At 53.8% G+C, this 12,163-nt stretch overlaps 1 long non-coding RNA gene across 1 annotated transcript; it reads left to right on the top strand.

Annotated features, from left to right (window-relative positions):
* Positions 1–2,224: 2,224 nt before the first annotated feature.
* On the top strand, positions 2,225–10,661 carry LOC131401775 (uncharacterized). The gene is made up of 3 exons (XR_009217956.1): positions 2,225–2,272; positions 10,036–10,169; positions 10,577–10,661. It is a non-coding gene; the product is annotated as an uncharacterized LOC131401775 (long non-coding RNA).
* Positions 10,662–12,163: the final 1,502 nt, after the last annotated feature.

Below are 12,163 nucleotides of genomic sequence, written 5' to 3'. Positions count from 1 at the left end.
CTGGACATGCTCCATGCCACCGTCCAGGGCTTGTGCTGTGATGCCCTGTGAGCCCGCCACAGATAAAGTCTCCTCCTTTGTGGATCCAGCTTCTGTGGTTTATTTACTTATTGCTTCATTCACCCAGTCATTCCTTCACTCATTAGCTCACTCACTCACTCCTGCACTCATGTACTCATTCATGCATTCGTTCATTGTTTCACTCACTCATTCAGCCAATATGCGCTGGTCCCTGCCATGGGCCGAGCACTGTAACTTCACCAGTGAGTATGACCCGACGTGGTCACTGCCCACCTGGAGCTCACATCCACTGTGTGACCTGAAAGAGGGCTGTCCCTCGGGTTAGCAGGGGTGATGAGCACCAGGAATCCACTTCTGAAAGTAGAGGCCACCCATGCATAGAGAAGAATGGAGAAAACCCATGCTTGGCACTTCATGGACAAAAAAAAATAATTAAAAGTTAAGAAAAATAAAGATATCCTATATTTAACAAAATGTGGGTTCTAATCACAAGTGTGCACTCATTCCTACAACCAATGAGAAGTAATCCAGAGTGGACTGAGTATTTGTAACACATTTTTCTGGCCAATAATAGCATTTCAGTAAACATTTTCCAGGGCCTCACGATTTTCCTAAGGCCTCTGTGATCCTCCAACACTTAAATATTTCTCCTTGGAAGCCTCTGTCCTGTCACCCTCCTTGTCGAATGGCTCTTCCACTGTTCGGGGGCCTACCCTGCATGGCCACACTCGTCAGTGACTCTCCACGTTGTTTGGACAGGCTGCCCCCATTCCTCCCTCAGCCTCATGAGCTCTTGTTTCTTTGGCAAGGTTGGTGTTTTCACTGGGTGATCACCTGGCATCCTTCTTTGCAGCGGTTTGCATCTTCCCACGCTGTGTCTCCTCTGATGACTCCGGGAGGCAGGCCTTTTGTCTCCATCTTACAGGTGAGGAAGCTCAAGTCCAGAAGGCTAGATGACCTGCTGCAAGTCACAGCCAGCGTGGAGTCTCGGCAGGGCTTGGGCCCCCAAAGCAGACAAGGATGTAGGGCAAGTGGTTTGTTTGCAGGTGATGGATGAGGCCCGAGGGAGGCCATGGGGAAGGGATCCTGGAGGAGGAGAGCCAGTGCGGGGCCTGACGAGGGAGCACTGAGGTGACCATCCATCCTAGTCTTGTTGGGAGACGAGATTCCACCTGGACTGTCTCTGTCCCCGTGGGTGGAGGGTTTACCCCGAGTCATGAAGGCTTCTGTGCTACAGGCTGGCACAGGCTTGCAGGAGAGGAAGCTCCCAGTGCAAGAGAGAGCCCTCAGGCAGAGAGTGGATGCAGGTGCTCCAGGGGGACACTGTGTGCCTGCTGGGGACTGGCTCCCAGGGACTGCAGGGACTCAAGTGGGCTGAGGGAGCTGAGGGGCAGCAGCAGCAATGTGTGCAGCAGGGGTCTGCACACATGTCTCACCCTTATGCCCACAGAAAGGCTGCTCTGCATGGCATTTCTCCTCCCAGATGCGTGGTTGGACCAAACCGCCCCTCCACTCCACACTCCCAATTCCTTTCCTCTCATCTCAGGTTACTAGAAATTCAGAATATTTTTATTTGGTTTTGGAGCCAAGAGACTTTTGTTTGTCCTCCCATGTTCTAACATTGCTGGCTTTTTAAAGGTCTCAGGGCTTTGACTCCAAAACAGCAAGATGCTGAGGATCCCAGAGAGCTTTCTGGAAGCAAGACTTTATGCTTTGCAATACTGCCATCCCACCAGCTCTTCTCAAAATCCCTCCAGGACACAGACTCACAATCTTGGGTCCTCAGATTGCTGAAAGGACGCACCTTCAGAACGTGATTGGGGTGGGGCGGCAGGACACACCAAATGGTGGAGTGAGTAATTCAGCCAATCCTCTTCCCAGAAAGCAATGATCACACTGGACACGCTGTCAGAACACAACCAGGTCAGGCCACTGGGAAGAGACCAAATAAATACAACCAACTGAGGAGCATTTGAAGCTGAGGGAAGGACAGTGAGAGTTGTGGTGTTTTTGCCCAGGGCAGGTCCCGTCCTCCTATCCTCAGTGTGACGGCCCTGTGAGCGGGGCAAGCCTGAAGGGGGATGGCTTCACCGTCAGAGTTTGCCCACTTGATTTCGCCATGGTTGGGCAATGCCCAGCCCCTAAGCATTTCTGGAAACAGTAGCCATCTCAGTGGCAAGCTGACGTGGAAGGTCAACTTTGCAGCCGCCTGAGGTTGGATCTAGAACAGAGCAATGAATCAGCCAGCAAGGTGAGATGGACAACCACACAATGAGATAGACACAGCGACCTTGATGGGCTGCACGTAACCCCAGGGGTATGAAAGTTTGTGTGCTTGTGCAGGCCTGTGCCCAATCAGGAGAGACCAGGCAGATGGGGATTGTGGGGACGCTTAGAGACCTGCCACCAGCCTAGGCCCTGCCCCCAGGGGTTGCTGCCTCCAAGGAAGTCCAAGTTGACTGAGGGGACAATGCCCAGCCCTGTGGAAGGTCCCTGTCCACTCTGGGGCTCCCATGGAGAGAGGCCTTCCCACCTGGAAACTCCTCCCTAGGTCTTCTTCTGAGACTGAACGAGGTGCTCTCAGAGCAGAGAAGATGGTGAGCAGTGAGGAGAGGCTCCTGAGGAGTCGGCCCTCCTGGGGAAGGAAGCAAATGAGCTGGGAGGGGGGAGTGGTCCCTGCTTGCTCTGGCCTCAGCCCCCTCAGTGTACATCTCCCTCCTGGAGGCGACAGGAGCCCAGGGAACCCGGGAGAGCACACCCGGGCCGCGATGAGCAACACTCCCAAGGAGGAGGATCTGAGCTCAACGCAGGATCAGCCCAGGTAGGAAGGGAGCCTTTCACCACCAGGACCCTCGAGTCAAGGTCAGCGTGCCCCTGCAGGGATGATCTCCCTGCCTGTTCTATACGTTCCTGTGGACCACTGACTGCTTAGGGACTGGCTTCTGACCAGAAGACCCAGCACAAGTGACAGGACGACCCTTCCCAGATTCCATCACCGAGGCTGTCATTCTCTCTCACTCGCTCTCTTGTGTTCCCTCTTCCCTCTCCTCTTGTTTCCCTGTCTCAGTCTGTCTTACCCTGGACCTGGGGACACACATGGACGTGCTGAGCTCCCTTATGCAGAGGCCCACACAGGAGACAACCGAGGGAGAGCCCTGGCCAACAGACAGAAAGGAGCCAGGCTCTCAGTCCAGCTGATCCTGACCACGCCCATGGTAGTTAGCTTGACAGCACATCTCACCCTGGTCCAGCCTCAGTGGAGGCCACAGCCCCAACCTGGATGACGCCATGAGCAGAGGCTCCAGCTCAATTGTGCAGGATTCCTGGTCCACAGAGATGGAGAGAGAGTGAATATTTGCGGTTTACAGATGCAGGGTGGGGAGCAGTGTTGTCAGAGAGGAGGAGACACCTCACACCATCTCCCAGCTCCCGGGTCTGGCCTGCCCCCTCCCTCCTCTCCCCTCCAGGCTCTCTGCAGCCACAGTGCCCACCTCTCTAACCTCCTCTGGCCAAACTCATTTCTGCCTGGGTGTCTCCACACCAGCAGTGCCTTCTCCCTGGCACGCTGATCACAGGTGAGTGCAGCGCTGGGTCCTCCTGTCATTCTGGTCACAGCAAATGTCACCTCTGTCAGGCCTTTCAGACCCTCCTACCCAGTGAGACCCCAGCCCTCCCTGCAGGACTCTCTTTATTTTCATTCCAGTCCATGCTCTTCTCTTTCACGTGTCTCTGATTTTGTGTTTTCGTCCATCTCTCTGCAGACTGAGCTCCTGGTGGGCAGGTACTGCTGGGTAGATTTCAGCACTACCCTTGGGCCCACCAGGGCTCCTGGCTCAGGGTGAGGGCTTGGCACATAGCTGCTGAATGAACAAAAAGGGGTATCTTGGATCCCTCCTTCCTGCTTTTGACCTGCTCCGATTGTGGAGATGAACGCTAGTAATAGGAGGTGCAAGTGGGTCCTGAGGTAGGGGAGGGTTGGCATGACTTCTGCATGACTCCTCCTTTCTCCAGTTGCTCCAGCAAAGCTCAGTGGGCACCACAGACACAGGAGGCTGCCACCTGATGGCCAGCACAGGAACTGCAGCCTCAGGCCAGGACACCACAACACCAGACAGGCATCTATTTCCTGTGGAGAAATGCCTATCCAAATGCATTGCCCATTTTTCATTGGGCCATGTGTATTTTTATTGTTGAGAAGTAAGACTATATTATATATTCTCAATAGTAGATCCTTATCAGACATGTAACGATTTGCAAATACATTCTCCCCTTTCGTGATCTGTCTTTTCACATTCTTGATAGCATCTTTCGACGCACTCAAGTACTCCTTTTGGTGAAGTTTAAGTGATCTGTTTTCTCTTTGGTTCCCTACACTTTGGGTGCTACACCTAAGAAACGATTGCCTAATCCAGGGCCATGTTTCCTTCTAAGAGCTTTATAGTTTTAGGTCTTCCATTTACATCTTTGATTGTAAGAAGATGTAACATTTTTGTATGTGGTGTGAGGTAGGGGTTCACCTTTATTATTTCACATGTGGATCTCCAGTTGTCCCAGCACTACTTGTTGAAAGATTATTCCCTCCTCATTGTCTTGGCATCTAAACTAATTCTAGAATCTGTGATTGTTGGGGGTAGTTTAACTTTCAATTGCTTAAAAGTTTTCTTTACACGAAGGCTGTGTTTTTCTGCCCTTGTGGACTTTCACCCACTGCATATGTACACTGGTCATTAGTGAAACAATCATATCATGTATTTTGACCAGCTTTTTCTTTGTTTGTGTTGGAATGTAAGTCCATAGTCTGTTACTCCCTGATGGCTGGGTACACCACATTGTGTCATTGTTCTGGCCTGGATTATTGCAGTAGCCGTCTAACTTTTCTCTGCCTCTATATTGGCCTCCCCCAATCTATCCTCATGGCAGCAATTGGAGTGACCCTTTAAAACCAATAATCACACGCTGACATTGTAAAATCTCTCCAGGGGTTCTCCATTTCTCTCAGGGTCAAAGTTGAAGTCCTTATGATGGACTACAAGCCGAACACAATCGGTCCCACCCTCTCTCTGACATCATCTTTGGCCAGTCGTCTCCTGTATCATTTGCTCCAGTCCCTCTGCCCTCCACTGTGCTCCTGGTACATGCCAGGCACTCTCCCACCTGAAGACTTGCACTGTTTGCTCCTTCCACTTGGAGTCCTCCTCCACATGATGATTTCATGCCTCATTTTCTACACTATCTTTAACTCTGTGTTCAAATGTCATCTTGGTGACGCTGTATCGACCATGTCATTTAAAATACAAACTACCCCCTTGCCCTGATGCTCCCTATCCAACTTGTTCGCCTTTGATTTTTCCCCTTAGCGCTAAAACCCTATAAAATAATGTATAATTATGAGAATCAGTGTTCAATCAGGACAAGGAAACCAATCAATAGATTGAGCAGGGATAGTTTATATAATGAACAATTAACTATAAATGTTCAAAGAGAACTATAGAGAATAGCCCAGAATTACAGCAAAGTAGTTAAGAAAGAAACAAATTTGGGAGGAGACCCCCTCGCCAAGGCTGTGTTCAGGCAGCACAGGGATGGGGCAGAAGACTGTCATGCTTCCCAAGGCCAGTACTGGTCCCTGGTCAGGGCAGAGCTCGGCAGGTAGGGAACAGCAGGCTGAGACTGGCAAATAGGAAAGCCTGTGCCCTCCCAGGGGCAGGTGGGCTGAGGCTGGGATGCTATAGGATTCACTGGGATTCCACTTGTGGAGGTGCTGTTGAATCTCCCTAGGAAGCCATCCAAGGGGATCCACTGAACCCAACATGGATCACCCACTGTGGATGAGTCCCTGTGGACATCCCTGAATTGTGCCACGGCTGCTTGTACTGCAGGAGAAAGAAAAAGGAAAAAATGGAAGCACCCCAGAATTAGGAAGGAAGGCCCTTTGTCCTAAACCTTCTCTAACAAAGCTTAAGCCCTGCCAGGTGCAAAAGAGACATGCCTATTGGGTCCAGCTCCATTATTGCAGAACAGACAATGGAGGGCAACACACTGATGTTGTTACACAGAGGCAATCCATTGATAACTGGCACCATAATTCCCTTATTATTTTGTTTATTTTCTGTATTCTATGCTTTTACTTCTAACTTGCCTCTATCAAAGTAAGATTTTGAAGACAGCATATGGTTGTATCAAGGTTTCTAGTCTACTCTGCCAATCCCTGTTTTCTAATTTTTCTATTTAGTCCATTTCTATTTGATATAATCATTAATATGTTAGGGCTTGTATGAGTTTCCTTGGGCTGCTGTACCTAAGTGCCACAAACCAGCTGACTAAAACACAGACTTTCATTCTCCCAGAGTCCTAGAAGCAGAAGTCTGTGATCAAGTGAGATGGGGAAGGCAGAATATCCAATAAAGAGTATGTTAATGAGAAGGTCACCATCAGGGCAACTCAGACTCAGTCTTCCTGAAGACCCTCCATTAAAGAGGGTGGAACCATCTCAGACTGCCCTATGGAGAACAAAAAACTTAGGACATTTAGCCCATCACTTACCATCTCCAGTGACGTGGTGTGTGAATTCACCTGCACATATGGTTTCACCACGTGTGTAAGGGGAAGCAGAGAAGAACAGAGGGTGCGGGCACTGAGGTGGGAAGCTGGGAACCTGTCACTGTGCAGGAACTGCAGCTGCGGTTGGGCTGAGGGGGTGGGTCATCAGCTCTGTCAACCACAGTCCACCCCTCGCACTGCACTGATGCACTCGTGCTCCAAATCCAAGCCGTTCTGGCAAATTCTGGAACTGAGGCTTCAGAGTGGGAGCTTACCATGATCTCTAAAATAATGAAAATAGACGGTTAGTGGAACAAGCTACAGTCCCCATTTTCCAGTTGGTCTTGCGGCCTTAATCGGTATTCACGTTGACTCCTCTCCTACCCCTTCCACATGGCCCTCAGTCCCAGCCAGCATGCCCTCTAGACTTGGTGTTTGTTTGGTGGGGCCATCAAGACCATCTTGCCCCCAAATGCCAAGGAAAGCCCAGACTTTGTCCCCTTTAGTGAGGCACCTGAGAAGTAGCAGCACTGAGAAGCTGAGACCACTCTGAGATTCAAAGGACAAGTTGCGAGAAGTGTCAGCACAAGTGGTGAGAGCTAGAGCTGTGGAGTAGGGGCAGTCCTCATGGTGTGGCTGGTGTGAGGGTCTCCCATCAGAAAGGGATGCAGCCATCCAAAGAAATGCCTCAGGGCATGGGGTTCGGGGGCATGGATAGCTCACTCCTCCTGCCCCGGTGTCTCCCAGTGGTGTCTACCACCAGTTGAACACATCCAGTGTCCAAAGGGAACACCGTTGGAGAACTCTGTAGAGTTCACCTGCTGGGGCACAGGGCAAGATGGTGGATGATGGGCAGCCCCTGGAGAGTTCCAATCGCACCAAGTATAGGGTTCACGGGGTCGCCTGGACTCTCAATGATCTCTGCATGTCTTCCACCATCTTTTTCGAGGAACGAACTACATTTGTCAATGTCACAAGATGCTTCTTTCAGTGACTCCATATAATAAGGGAAATACCAGGTCTCTGTGGTACAGTCAACAAGAACAGGGACAGGAAGAGCTCTCACACTGATACAGAGACTCCAGCACGTTTACTAACCTCTGGTCCTAAAGTACACTGGCCTCGCCCTGTCCCTCTCCCAGGAGGGCAGGCTCTCTGCTCAGCAGCACCATCTGAGCTGGGAGTTAATCACTGGGTCATGCCCGCACCCTCAGTGCAATCCCCCAGGGCTTATTAGGGAGCGCTCATGATGATTATTCAGGGAGTACTTGGGGATGAGCGACATACGGTGGTGTCCAATCCCGGGCCAGAGAGGCACAAAGGTGCCCTTGTGTGGCCCAGCCCCTGCGTACAGGCTCTGGGTCAGCTGTGGCTCTCAGGGAAGATGATTCAAGCCCAGGAACTACAGGGTCAGGGAGGGAGAAGGCCAAGTTCTCGCTCAGGAGGCAGCGGGGCTGAGGCCAGCAGAGCCGGATGCCCAGAGATGCTCAGCCATCAGCCATGAACTCTGAGCACAGCCCTGCACGTGGCCTCTTTGTGCCTCACTCGGCACATTTATCCAAAGGGAATGAGATTTGAGGCCTGTCTTGAGGGACACGGGGGGGGGTCAAGGCTGAGGAGGGAGGTGAAAGTGCTCTGGAGAGCCGGGGTTCTGCAAGAATGGAAATTAAGGCAGTTGCACAAGTGTGGGCTTGGACAGGCTCTGATGGAACCTGGTCCATGGCAGACGGAGGGGAGGAGCCCTCGTTCACGGAGCCTTGTACCTGCCAAGGGAGCGGGCTTCACACGTCGTCCCAGCAGAGCCTCACGGAGATCAAAGCGATAGAAGTTGTGGGTCCCCTGTTGGAGAGGAATGCTCTGAGGCTCCGAGAGACTCAGTAACTGGTTTACTCCTGAGGGAACAGAGGTCTGAGAGCACCGAGCATGTGGGAGGAGCTCCCCATACAGTGGCATCGCCCTTGTGAGACAGGAATCAAGCCTCTACCTTTGGGGAACTTAAATTCTAACAGGGGAGGCGGGCGGTGAACACACGTGTGAAGAAATGAGCAGCCAATTCAGAGAGTAACGAGTGCTTCCTGGGAAACACAGCCCGGCCACGGGGTCCAGAATGAAGGGGTAGGGTAGACGAAGCGCTCCCTCCTGTGGCCTGGGGAGGCCCCTCTGAGGAGGCGATATTTCAACTCATCCCGAGTCCTAAAAGAGTGCCCCCACCCCAGGAAGATCTGGGTGAGCATCCCAGTCCCTGGAGGAGCAAATGCAGGGGCCCCAGGGTGGTGAGAGCCTGGGCTCTGGGGAGCCTGTGGGACTCGGCTGATCACATGCCGTGTCTCTTTGGTTCTAAAGCTCAGTCCCTCTCCCTTCAGCAGCTGGCGGGGGCCCGTGTCCAGAGAACTTGCTGAGGGTCCAGTCCTGGGCTCCTGGGAGGAGCAGGGGTGGGAGGGAGGGAAGCAAGCCCTTGGCCTTCCCTCTGTGACCGTAGTGCAGACACGCACACCTGCCCATTCTGATAACATCCTCCTCCAGATGGCTCACCTGGAGTGAGCGCCCTTGGAGGTGCAAACGGGATGGCAGGATCAGTCTTATTATGTGGTTGGCACTTAACTTGTCAGGTTAAGTCAGGTTCCAACAATCATGACAGTCCACCTTCCCTGATGCAGGACTGTCCAGGATGCTGGGTGGGAGGGGTGTGGTCTGTGCCAAGTGTTCACGGGCAGGAGCCGAGCTGGGTATAAGGGGCAGCCCTGTGAGGGGCCCGCACAGCCTCCTCCAGACGCCCAGTGACCTGCTGGCGGCTGTGAGCGCAAAGCCCTGGAGATGAAGGTTCTGTTCTTGCCCACCACCCTCAGCCTGATCACGGCCCTGCAGACCCAGGACCCCCTGTTCTTCCCCTTGGTGAGACAGGGTGTGAGCCTGGGGAGGGGCGGGGAGGATGGGTGTAGGCGAAAGATGGTGACTGGCTGTGAGTGCGCAGTGACCAGGGGCCCTGTCCTAGGAGGTGTCATTCAGGGTCAAAGTTCTGACCCTGTGCTCCCTGCAGACAGTGGTCAGAGGGGGCAGGAGGGCTCTGTTCTTGTGTTTTCAGATAGGGCAGCTCCTTGGGCCCAGAGGCTGAAGCAGGGGAGCAGGTTCAGCTCAAGGACTGTTGAACTGACCTCCTGGGGACCCCAAAGGCACTGAGGGTCCTGTGAAGTGTGGACTCATAGGGAGCTGTGGCCTGGTCCCAGCAAAGAGATTCGTGGGGTCTCAGACAGCCCTGCCTCTCTTTAGGGCTGGGAGCCCTGAGTGCTGGGCTTGTTCTGACCGAGCCCTGGGGTGCAGATGTGTGGAACCAAGCCGGCCTGTGGAGGACTGCAGCCGGGGTGCTGGGGACGTCTGGGGATGGCTGCAGCCTGTGCACCGGGGAGGCAGGCAGGGGGGTGAGGAGGAGAATCTGGGCCGTGCCCTTGCTGGGCTCACGGCCCCCACCCTGCTCAGATCACAGGGACATGGTATGTGAAGGCCATGGTGGTTGACAAGGACCTACCTAAGGAGAAGAGGCCCAGGAAGGTGTCCCCTTTGATGGTTACTGTCCTGGATGGTGGAGACGTGGAGGCCATTTTCACCTTCATGTGAGTGTCCCTCCTCCTAGGGTCCAGCTCTCTCCTCCCTCTCCCTCTCCCCCTCCCCAGGCTGTGGGGTGGCCCAGAGCAGCCCCTCCTGGTGCCTCTTCCCATCCCAGTTTGGCATGTGGGTAAAATGAATGTCCCCTGACCTTGAAGGGACAGAGTCCCAGGCTGTGGGGGGTGACAGTGGAATTTGTGGGGACACCAGGGCAGAAGCCCACGTGCCAGGTGAGCTCAGGTTGGCTCAAGCATGTTTCTCAAGTGCAGATTCTCCTGCCTCCTGTTTTCCAGGAAGGGGGACCAGTGCCACGAGGGTGGAACTGAGAGGCACCAAATGTTCCCTAATGTGGTCTCAAATATTTTCTCCAGGAATGAAGACACTCAAGACCCATTTTCTCTCCGTCTGTCTACAGATGGGGGCAAGAGGCATATGGACACCCGGGAGCTGTCAGTGAAGGACCACCACATCTTTTACTGCGAGGGCCAGCTTCAAGGGAAACTGATTTGCATGGGAAAACTCATGAGTAACAGGCTGCTGTCCGGGTCCTCTGAGATCTGCCTCTCCTGACCCAGCCCCACAGTCTCCGCTTCCAGAAACCAGTAGAACTGGTTTCAGCCCTGGATCTGGGAAATATGAACTCCCTGTGGCTGTCTTTCTGGGCCTGGCATGGTTTGCTGTCCTGGGACGGCCAGTCCATGCTCCCTCGGTGACCTGACTACTCACAAGGGGGATGGGGCCACAGCTATAAAGTGCGACTTCCTGGGGCCTGGTGGTGGGGCCAGGTCGGCGTGGGGGAGTGTGCTGTTGCTGAGAGAGGCCTTCTCGGGGCAGTGACCCTCCAGGGTTGGGGGAAGTCCAAGATTTCTCTGGCCAGAGGGTAGCACGGTTCCTTCAGGTCACGAGGTTCTTCCAGGTCAGGGGTGTGACCCTGCAGGTTGGCTTTGGGAGTGGGCCCGGGACCCCAGGGGCTTTCAGTGGCTCTGGGTATCCCCATGGCTATCCCCCTTCCTGGCGACCTGTCGGCTGGGTGGTCGCTTGTCTACTCTGTGCCTGTTTTGCACCCACCTTCAGGCTGAGCCCTCCACTCCCGGCCTCTGCTGCTCCAGGACAAAGCCCCCAAAGTGCTGGGAGGGGTCATCTCCTCCAAGAGTCTGATTCCTGACAGCCCGGGCTAACCTGGTCACCTCACCTGCAGGCAGAAATCCCGACTTGAACCTGGAAGCCCTGAAGAAATTCCTGCCACACAGGGATTGCCACAGAACAGCTTCATGCCTGTCCAGTTGGGTAAGAGGACAATTCTGCCCATGTTCCCTGGGTCCACTCTGCATTCCCCTCTGTCCCCAGCGTGCCTCCCTGTGTTTCCTCCAGGTTCCTCACGTCACACTGGGTCTCTCGTGTCCCTCCTTGTCCCCCATGACCCTCCCGCCTCCTCGCCCATCCCCTCCACGGGGGAGACATCAGCACTGTGACATGGCACAGGGATGTCAGGGCCCCACTCTGGGTATTCACTGTCGGTGTCTGAGCTGCGGCAGCGATGAGGTCTGTGTCCTTGTCCAGGGCATCTTCTCACTCCTGAATTCTCCTTGGTTTCTACAGAAAGCTGCATTCCTGAAGGTGACTAGGGTAAGTGACCCTTAAAGCAAACAAGAGTCCTGGATTCAGTGGGATGTCAAGAGCACCGGGGCCCCCCAAGCTGCCGACAGGAGGGATCTCTGTCTGATTTGTCTGTTCTGAGATCCCCTCTGGGACTGGATCCTCACTTGGGATGTCTGTCCCCGAGCATCATTCCCCGGGCATTTAGGGACTCCCTTCTTTTGTCTAAATGTCTGTGTAACTCAGGAACAACGGGCTAGGGCCTGTCCCCTACCATACCGATGCACCTGGTGGTAGTGGGATCCTGCCCCCACGCAGCACCCCTGAGAGCTTTGCACCTGACTCCCTTGGCAACCCGACATCTGCCCCCACCCTGCAGCCCTGAGAGCCCCATGTCTGTCCCTCC

Source organism: Diceros bicornis (assembly GCF_020826845.1).
Source record: "Diceros bicornis minor isolate mBicDic1 chromosome 13 unlocalized genomic scaffold, mDicBic1.mat.cur SUPER_13_unloc_1, whole genome shotgun sequence".
NCBI lineage: Eukaryota > Metazoa > Chordata > Mammalia > Perissodactyla > Rhinocerotidae > Diceros > Diceros bicornis.
The sequence above is the reverse complement of the archived record's forward strand: the minus strand, read 5'-3'. Positions and strand labels throughout refer to the sequence as shown.